The sequence below is a fragment of the Chiloscyllium plagiosum genome, chromosome 11 (genome assembly GCF_004010195.1).
Source record: "Chiloscyllium plagiosum isolate BGI_BamShark_2017 chromosome 11, ASM401019v2, whole genome shotgun sequence".
NCBI lineage: Eukaryota > Metazoa > Chordata > Chondrichthyes > Orectolobiformes > Hemiscylliidae > Chiloscyllium > Chiloscyllium plagiosum.
The window spans coordinates 25,804,442-25,815,103 of NC_057720.1; the positions used below are offsets into that span (position 1 = coordinate 25,804,442).

The 10,662-nt window shown below is 40.9% G+C and overlaps 1 long non-coding RNA gene across 1 annotated transcript in view; it reads right to left on the reverse strand.

The window, feature by feature from the left end:
- Positions 1-251: 251 nt before the first annotated feature.
- LOC122554239 overlaps positions 252-10,662 on the reverse strand; it is a 19,541-nt gene continuing 9,130 nt past the window's right edge. The window contains exon 3 of the long non-coding RNA XR_006312949.1: positions 252-730. This is a non-coding gene — a long non-coding RNA (uncharacterized LOC122554239). The remainder of the gene's footprint in view (positions 731-10,662) is intronic.

Here is a 10,662-nt window from a genome sequence, read left to right on the forward strand (position 1 = left end):
GTATAAGCCAAACACATTCTTTAAACTTATTTAAGTTCAGAAGCAAAGATTTTAGTGCTCAACTCTTGAGTTTAGATTTTTATTTCTGCTTTTGCTTTTTGCAAGTATTTGAATTTCAAACATCCGAGACTCAATTTGAATTCACATGACGAACCGCAATTATCATCCAAAGTGCACGATCCAGTGCCAGATGGGAATTAAAAATCAGCTTTCAGTCTAATGCTCCATGGGGAGTTAGAGTGGTGGTGTTGAGTAATTAGATTACGTGGTAGGATATTCATCTAAATATCCTTTCCAGGACTTTGCTGAGTGTAGCAAATATACAGGAAAGTCTTCTTCCAGTTGTGCAGTAACAAAATTACTCGAAGAAGGGTTTGTGCAAATTCAGTGGTGAGCGAGTTAATCAGTATTGCAATTCCATTTCAGTTTGGATTTATTGCTTTACAAAGTGTGGCATCCAGCAACAGAGAATTACGTGTGACATTCAAGAGAAAAAACATACAGAAATTAGCACGCAATCTAATTTTCTTTTATCTCAACTACTGCTTCAATCAGGACAGAGGATGAGTAACATCAACTGGGTCTTTGGAGATAGGAAATGATTGAAAAGTGATCTTTACTGAAGTTTCAGATTCCCAGTAACCTTGGCCAGTTTCACAGAGAAGCACATCTATTCCTCCTTGCCACGTTTTCTTCTTGTAGGATTTGCTGATCAGCGGTGGAGCTCTCTCTGGGGACAGGATAATTGTGTGTCATTTATCTCTGAGAATGCACTGACAGCCTTTTCAGTCGGCATTAAATTACTAGCTAATATACCATGAATAAATGATAAGACAGCAGTCTGTGTTTAACTGCTACTACCACAGTGAGGTACTAATTTGCTTCTCCTAAATGTTCAATGCTATAATTTCACCCTCAACGTATCATCAGAAATGAGTCTCACCTCCAGCTGACAGAAAGGAAATTTCACAAGGTTTATGAAAATTTTCAGTGTTTTAAATTTTTTTTCATCCTTCCAAAACAACCAAAGCTCTGCGTGGCGTGAGAGAGATTGTCTTAACTATACACTGTAACTCATTAATCAAAGACTACCGTGACTTTGATTTGATATTTCTGCCTTCACAGTTACCAATTATAAAGATTCAACGAGCAGGAGACCAAAACGCTTTCTAAAGCTTCTACCTTCCAGCTACATCCCACCTCAATCCTCACTGCGGTACCCCACGAGGGAATTTTTTTTTAATGGGTAATATGTAACAGAATTTGAAAGACATCAATAAAGACCACGTTTACAATTCATGAAAACACATTAAGGAAACGATTTCCCTTGATACTGGTGGCTTCATTTGTCAAACGACTGCAAATCAAATATAGAACTGTGGATATAGCTGCACTATATGGACTGCAATGGCTCAAGGAAGGCAGCTCACCATTACCTTCTCAATGGGAATTAGGGATTGGTGACAAAGGTTAAGCTTATCACATCCGATAGCAGCTGGAAAGAAAAGGTTTTGAAATATGTAATATCTCGTGCCTTTTGAGCAGAAAGTATCACCCTCCTATTTGATCAATGATAGCTTATTTTACATTCATCCGAGAGGACTGATGGAGCTTCAGGGTAATAACTCATTGTTGGGAGAGCACCTCCAATTTCCTCTCTGTACTGCATTGAAGTGCCAGTCCAAACTTTTTGATCAACCCCCTGGGGTAGGACGTAAGCTCATGACCAATTGTTTCAGTGCCAGCCCTGAGCCACAGCCACTTCGAAAGAACTTGGATCGGAGCCGGAGGGTTAGAGACGGAGTAGTTGGTGGAGGAGATGGATGAGTCAAAGTGTGTGCGTTTTTATGAATAAATGAAAGAATGACAATCTTGCACTCACTTAACATATTTCATAACATCAGGATGCCCAAAAGCACTTTGCAAATAATGATTAAACTGTTTCAAAAGCCAGTCTGATATGAAAGTGTCTGATGTGACTGTTATTAATCACTCTCTGAAGTACAGTATACGTGGTGGGAACTTTACTAATGAATCCAAAGACAATAATCAGATCCAGACCCAGATCCAATCTCCATTATTTTTCTCTTGGGCTCCTTTATGCTTATGCAACCTAATGTTTATGCTCAATATTGAAACAAAATACATATCAAATCACAACAGGTGTTAGATAGGGAGAGGCACAGAAATCAATCTCTCTCTCTTTGTTTAAATGTATATGGCCCAGGAAGATGCTGGTGCCTTTTCTAAATGTATATAGAGCAAGGAGACCTTGACCTCTTTTCTCTTATCAAGTTTGAGCGAAATGCTGAATGTGGTCAGGTACAAACAACAGCAGTTTATTGAGGCAGAAGGCAAGCAGGCCATCATTCAGCAGAATATTGGCCATATTTTGTGCTACAGATCAGTTATTCTCTGACATTTCCACTGAGCTTGAGTTATGAACATACACATTTTATGTTTTTCATCTTTCAAAGGTATTAGATTTAGAAGACACTTTTTAAACCCATGACAAAGTCTATATATACCATTGGTATACACCATAGAAGATGACCCCTAAAACACTAAAGTTCTTTTGAAACTGCTTCTTAAATTTTCTTCTTCTTCTTGAGTCTTCTGCCTTAAGGCAGAAGATTGTTGATTATTTGCCAAACCAGGGGAAATGACATTTTTCTTTTACTGAGTGAATACTGTGTTGTTAGTGTTATTTACAATAACCATTTAAGCAACCGAGTGAACTGGCCACTCTCTTAAAAGTTGGAAATATAAAATGTGCACAGTGTAGAAAATATAATCGTCAAGCAAAAAGAAAAATGCCCAGTCTGGGAAATTAAAAATTGTCATTTCATAAATCTTTAAATTGAAACAATAATTGCAGTGTTTCTAAAACCGCCATTAATGCTAGCAATAATAGGCACAAGAGGGGAGCGATGATTCCGAACTACATAAATCCATCATATCCCTTTGACAAATTGTAAGGGTTTAAACAGACTGCATGGAGAAACATAAATTCAACATGTAAACTAAATTTTAACTAAGTTTTAACCCATGCAGGTGGGAGGCGGAACTACTGGGAAACATCCTGATGTAGTAGATATCTTAGCTTCCAGAATTCATGTGAATTAAGTGAATACCTTCTTGATAGTACCAACAAGAGGAAGAAAATAAATTCTATTCCATGGCTCAGTCGCTTTTCTTTAACCCCAGCTGCATTGTTCGATCTGTTTAAGCTGTGCTATTTGTAATTAAATGGAACTGTGGTAGTACAAGACATTCTGTTTTTTCCCTCCTTTCTCCATTACTTATCCTGTGAATATGGATGACTGTGATTCTGTCAGTTAATTCCCTTCCCTCCCAAGCTACTGAATGTGTACTTTCAGGGAAACACATCTTCAATTCATCTTTATCTTTTGTTCTCAAGAATTTCAATAAATATTACATTTAAATTAAAAAGGGAACAGCTACCTTGAAAATTATGTGGTAGATAAGTGTAAAATAGCAAGGTTTGAACATCTTGAGCAAAGAATGTTTGGCAGTGTTATTCGTTTCATTTATTATCAGCCAATTCTCATACGTACTCTTGAGAAACATAACTTGAATTCCCAAGGCTGTACTTTTGAGAGACAAAACTTCTTCAATAGCTCAGGTTGCCTTCACAGAGGACACAATAATGAATGAAATTGGATTATTCCGGAAAATGGGCATGGATTGTGATGCATGATTCAATGAAATGCAAGAAACTTTACAACTTGTGTTGTCTGTTCATTTGATTAAATGCTATACGTAGTTAGTGATGACATCGAGAATGTGCCAACTGAAGTTTAGGTATTTCATATATCGTCCCCTGTCGACATTTAGTTGTTTTTTTTTCCCTTGAACACCCCATTTCTAACCAGAGGCTAAACAATAAACAAATAATTCATTGATGTAACTGAACAATGCTTCTTCATCATTGTATGAATCTGGAATAGGAGCCACAACAAACACAAGTAACTGCTTGTTGTAGGCTCCACAAGTATCACCAATAATGGGGGAGCCCATCACATAAGTGCGAAAAGATAAGGCTGAAGCACTTACAACCATCTTCAGCCAGATGTCCTGAGTGGATGATCTATCTCAGTCTCCTTCAGAGGTCCCCATTATCAAGGTGCCAATCTTCAGACAAATTGATTCACGCCACGTGAAATCAGGAAATGGATGGAAGCACTCAACTCTGTAAAGTCAATGACCCTGACAATGTCCCAGCAATAGTACTGAAAATCTGTGCTCCAGAACTTGCTGCACATCTAGCGAGTTGTTTCTCTACAGCTACAATACTGGCACCTACCCCATAGTGGGAAAAATTACCCAGGGTGTGCTTTGTACACAAAAAGTAAGACAAATCCAGCCAAGGCAGGCCAACTCGTTTCTGCTATAGTACAAAAACATGGACAAAATAACTGAATTCCAGAGGTGAGATGAGAGTGATTGTCCTTGATATCAAGGCCATACTTAACTGAATGTGGCATCAGGAGTCCTAACAAAACTTAAATCAAAGGACATCAGGAGGCAAACCCCTCGCTAGTTGGAGTCATACATAACACAGAGGAAGATGGTTGTGGTTGTTAGAGGTCACTCATCTCATTCACTAGGAATCTCTGTAGGAGTTCTTCAGGTAATGTCCTAGGCACAGCTATCTTCAGTTTTTTTCATCAATGTCATTCTCTCCATCGTCAAGTCAGAACTGGAATGTTTGTGATAACTAAATGATATTAAGCACCATTCGTGACTCTTCAGATACTGTCCAAATGCAGTAACCTCTAAACAATTTTCAGACTTGGACTGAAAAATGGCAAGTAATATTCATGTCATACAAATGCTAGGTAGTGACCATAATCAAGATAAAACCCATAAGAGACCCATAACCATCATCCCTTGACATTGAATGGTATAACTATCGCTGACTCCCCCATAAATAACATCATAGAAGTTACCATTGACCAGATACTCAACTGGATTAGCACCATATATCAAAGTGGCTACAAGAGCAGATCAGTGGCTTGGAATACTGAAGCAAGGAATTTGTCTCCTGACTGTCCAAGACTATCCAACATCTACAAGGCACAAGTCAGGAGAGTGATGGAATACTCCTCAGTTGCCTGTATGAATGCAGCTCCATCCACACTCATGAAGCTTGACATTGTCCAGTACAAAGCAGCTTTGCTTGACTTGTACCACATCTCTATATATCCACTCTCTTCCCCCACTGGCAATTAGTAGGATCAATATGTACCATCTAGAAGATGCAGTGCAGAAATTTGCACAAGCTCCTTAGGCAGCAGTTTCTAAACCCATAACCACTTCCATTTTGAAGAACAAGGGCAGTAGATTCATGGAATACCGCCACCTGCAAGTTCCCCTCCAAGCAACCTATCATCCTGATATGGAAATATATCGCCATCCCTTCACTAACACTGGGTCAGAATCCTAGCAATCCCTCCCGAATGGCATTGTGGGTCAACCTGCAGCATATGGGCCGCAGAGGTTCAGAAAGGCAGCTCACCACCATCTTCTCAAAGGCAACTTGGAACGGGCAATAAATGCTGGCCAGTCAGCAACGCTCATGATCCATGAATGAATAAAAATATCTGAAGATAACGGATGTTTAAAATGCAACAAGTCGGCTGCATAACAAAGCACTACGGATGTTCTAAAATTCTTGCAATGTCGATTGGGAGGCATTGTGTCATAGTTAATACACTGTGGATGTAGATAGATTGATCCATTATCATCACTCAGTTACTATGAATAGTACACATGTAAGAGGATTGAGGGAACTCAGCTGAAGATTCATAATTTGATAAGAGTTTATATGAGATAATATTAGCTAATGTTAATGTTCATTGAATTGAAGGCTTATTATTGATGTGGTTAGGCAGGTTGAAATTCTACAAAGCTGGTAGAAGTCCCAGAGCCAGGGTTGGGAGTGGAGTTGACCACAATGTGTCGGCAAATTAAGCCAGGACTGCATTTTGTCCATTGCCAGGGTTGCCAACATGAATAAAGACAGAGGTTTAGCCCCAAGAGCTGTTGCACAATTCAGGGAGCTCAGTAACTTCACAGTGCCACCACCAGACCAATGTTGGCATTGCATCAAGAAGAAGTGGTACATTAGTGGTCATGTAATCTCAAAGTTGGTTACATAGGGTCGACGAAGCCTGGGAGTGCAGATGGTCAATGATGATACCAAATTTTGTTATGGGGATAATCTATTTACTTGGTGTCTCAGTAATCTAAAAAGTGTCTAAAAAGGAGGATCCACAGCAGCAGGACTGACTTGTTCTGGTCACCTCGCACATGGTCCCAGGCCTTTCAGATTATAACAAACTGCCCATGAAGACAGGAAGAAGTCTTTGATTGGTCACTTAATGATTCCTTTTGGTCTCACTGGGCATCATAACTGGCATCTTTCCCATTACTGGCAGAAGGGCATGGTCAATGGAAAATATGTCTCCCAGCCTGTCCCCAAAAGGCAGATAAAATTCAACTCAGAGAGCAGGAAAATGGACATATACACATGATGGAAGGACATGTCTACTGATACTTCACAAAGATCTGTGCTGTACACACTGTATTTATTGATGCTTTAGATAATGAAATACAGAGTCATCTATTCAATCTTCTCGATGACACAAAGATTGATTAGATTAGATTACTTACAGTGTGGAAACAGGCCCTTCAGCCCAACAAGTCCACACCGCCCCGCCGAAGCGCAACCCACCCATACCCCTACATTTACCCCTTACCTAACACTACGGGCAATTTAGCATGGCCAATTCACCTGACCTGCACATCTTTGGAGTGTGGGAGGAAACCGGAGCACCCGGAGGAAACCCACGCAGACACAGGGAGAATGTGCAAACTCCACACAGCTGGAGTTCTCTTTGTTCAAATGGTCGCCTTGCCTCTCTGGGATTTTGACACAGCAGTTTAAAAAAAAGCAATAAAATTGAGAAGTCTTCTATAGCCCTTACCCCTCTTCTCTCATGTGTTCACAAAGGGCTGCAAACCTTTCCTTGATCACTGATGTTATGTATCTTCTTAATGTACTTAACAAGCTACCAGCTTTCTAGAAAATAGTGTGGGAGCAGTGATGGTGAAAAGCACACATGTCGGTCAGCTGCATGCCTGTACATTTCAGCTTCAAGTGATCTCCAAACATCCTGCCACCAGCCTTGCTTCTTTGTCCACACAAATTAAAATGAATTATCATTAGCTGAAAAGAGCCAAGGAACTCCATTGGGTACCAATGTCCCTGAATTCAGAAGAAAAAAATGAACCAACACGTCAGATTGAACCCCCTTCTTGACGCCCCAACTGAGCAGCCTTTAAATGTCAGTAAATCCTACAAATTGCACTAACAAGGGTTGTACACAACCAATTGTCATTTGAATAAACGCAGCACAGGTTTCCAACATCACTTGTAGCATATCATCACTCCAAGAATTAACTTCAAGATGAAAAAGGGGGGAAATAAAATGGGGTGGAAAATCAAAAGAAAAGGAAATAAAATGGTTTTATGAAAGTGAAGTATTTTTACCCTTGTTTGTAAAGTAAATATGGATGAAATCAAGATTTCTCCCACTTAATATAAAGTATAATCAGTTAAATTAACTTCCATTTGTTTTTCTTTTCATATGATCTGAGGCAGCCAGTGGTTTAATTTCTATTGCCCAGCAAATTCCAGTGCACATTCTTTATCTAAATATTATGTTAGATGTTTTGAACAATTTCTTTGTGTCCATGGAAATATTTCTATTGATATTTGTTTGTGGAAAAGCTCCTATTAAAATGTAAATTAACCAGGATACAGTCATTACCAACACATTGCTGCTGGTGATCTGTCAAAATATCAAAACTTATGAAAATCTTTTTAACATTTATCTTTTGTTGTGATGTTTTGGATTCCTCTTAAGGCCAGTTTTCGAAACCACATGTCAGAATTGGCTTGTTTTCATCACAACATACTTTCTGTAAGATGGAAATGTTTCTGCTGTCACACAGCAACTTTCCTCATAACTGAGATGGATGGAGGTTAATCACATACAGAGATGTGATCTCGAGTTTTAGAGTTTGTTGGAGAAAGATTATATTAAATCAACAGCTCTTTTTCCCCTTGATATATGAATAGAGGAAATGGGCTTTACACTGATGTACATTACAACAGTTATGCCTCTTTAAAGGTAGTTCATCAGTTGAAAACCACTAAGCCCTTGAGAGACACAATAAAAATGCAAGTCTTTATTGTTTTTCGAATTAACACTGGCCTAGAAGGAAGATATTTTGAATGTTGGGACAGGTTTGATCTCTGAAAGACCTTTACCATATTTTAAGGTTGGGACAAGGGAGGAGGAATTCTTGCGTCTATCAACATGAAGTCAGTCACTGTTATTGTTTTAGTCAAAAACAAGATATTAATGTTGCTGCCCAGGCCAGCAATGGTTGTCCACACTTACTTGCCCTGGAGAAGATGGTAGTGAGCTGCCTTTTTGAGCCACTGCAGTCAACATGGCGTAGATACTCCCGCAGTACTGTTAGGAAAGAAGTTTCAGTATTTTGACCCAGCAACAATTAGGGAATGGTACTATAGTTCAAAATCAGGATTGTAAGTGCCTTGGAGTTGAACAAACAGGTACCTGCTGCCCTTGTCCTTCTGCATAACAGAGAAGATACTGCCCAAGGAGATACAATTAAGTGGGCTACTTTTTCCTGAGCGGTGTCAAACGTCTTCAGTGTTGGCAGTGCATTCGGTCAAGTGGAGAGTTTTCCACTAAATTCTTAATTTGCATTTTGTAGATGGTAGACAAACTTTAGCAAGTCAGGAGGTGAGTGACTTGCTGCAGTATTCCTGGCCTCTGACCTGTTCTTTAGTCACTGCATTTATACGGTCAATCCAGTTGTGTTTCTGGTCAATAGTAATTCCATAATAGTGATAGTGGGGAGTTCAGTGAAGGTAATGCCATTGAATGATTAGATTAGATTAGATTCCCTACAGCGTGAAAACAGGCCCTTCGGCCCAACAAGTCCACACTAACCCTCCGAAGAGCAACCCAACCAGACCCATTCCCTACAACAAACACTACGGGCAATTTAGCATGGCCAATTCACCTGACCTGCACATCTTTTGTACTGTGGGAGGAAACCAGAGCACCCAGAGGAAACCCACGTAGACATGGGGCGAGTGTGCAAACTCCACACAGACAGTCGCCCAAGGTGGGCATTGAACCCAGGTCTCTGGCACTGTGAGGCAGTAGTGCTAACCGCTGTGCTGCCCACGGTGTCAAAGGGTAGTGGCTAGATTCTCTTGTTTGGAGATAGTCATTAATCTGTCATTTGTACGATGTGAATGTTACTTGCCACTTTGCATCCCAATCCTGGATATTTTCCAGGCATTGCTGTATTTAAACATGGACTGCTTCTGCACCTGAGGAGTTGTGCATGTGGTGAACATTGTTCAATCATTGGTGATTATCCTCATTTCTGACCTTATAATGGAGGGAAGATAATTGATGAAGCAGCTGAAGATGGAGATCCAAGATGGCGGCGACTCAGCAAGTCTGGGTCTATAGTGCCCCTCCCAAGACCTAGGCAAAGTGGGCCACTCTCCTCCACCACACTCACCAAACCAATTAAAAATAGTTTTTAATTAATGTAATTAGTGGTTCAGTACTAAATTTAAACAGTTCCGTCTCCTGTAAAAATGACTAGGAGGAAAGGAGCCCGCAGTTCAAAGCAGGCAGGAGCCCCTCTTCCACCCTCCCCAGCTGCAGCAGAGGTGTCCGCAGCCGCCCCGGGGGACTTACCTATGGTGGCGAACCTTGTGGAAATCATCTCCAAACTCAATGCGAAGATCGACGCTTTCATTGAAGAGTCCCGAAGTCGATGGAATTCATCCTCGGCTGTGCTACAAAAGCACGTACGAGACATCGAAGAAATTGAATGGCGAGTCGGAGGGACGGAGCTAAAGGCTGCGACCTCCGAGGCCATTGCAGAATCGGCCGTGGATCGGGTCTGGACTCTTGAGCAGCATGTCCGGACCTTAGAGAATCACATTGACGACCTTGAGAATCGAGGTCGTCGAAAAAATATTCGTTTGTTGGGCCTTCCCGAACGGGAAGAAGAAGGCCAGCTTACAAGTTTCCTTGAATAGTGGCTTCCGCAGTTATTGAATCCGGAGGCTGGATCAGGCCAGGTAAGGGTGGAATGAGTCTACCGGGTTGCAATACGCGGGCCCGGCTCGAACCCCAGTGCCCCCCCCACCCCCACTCCTGTTCCGGCTGCAGAGCTATAAAGGCAGATGCTCTTGGAAGCTTCTAGAAATCTTGGGAAAGATCCCCAAGCCATGACTTATAAAGGATCCAAGATTATGTTATTTCAGCTTTTTCTCCAGCTTTGGTCCGAAAGAGGAAGGCGTTTGATGAAGCAAAGAGGCGGTTAAGGGATTTAAACATTCAATACTCCTTGCGCTACCCAGCTATACTACGGTTCAGCCATGAAAGGTCTGTGTATAACTTTGGATCACCGGAGAAGGCCGAGGAACTTTTGGACTCTCTTAGATAAATTATAAGAGTTAATTGATGTTGTTTTGCCCTACCCCACCCTGGTTTACACCCCCCCCCCCCC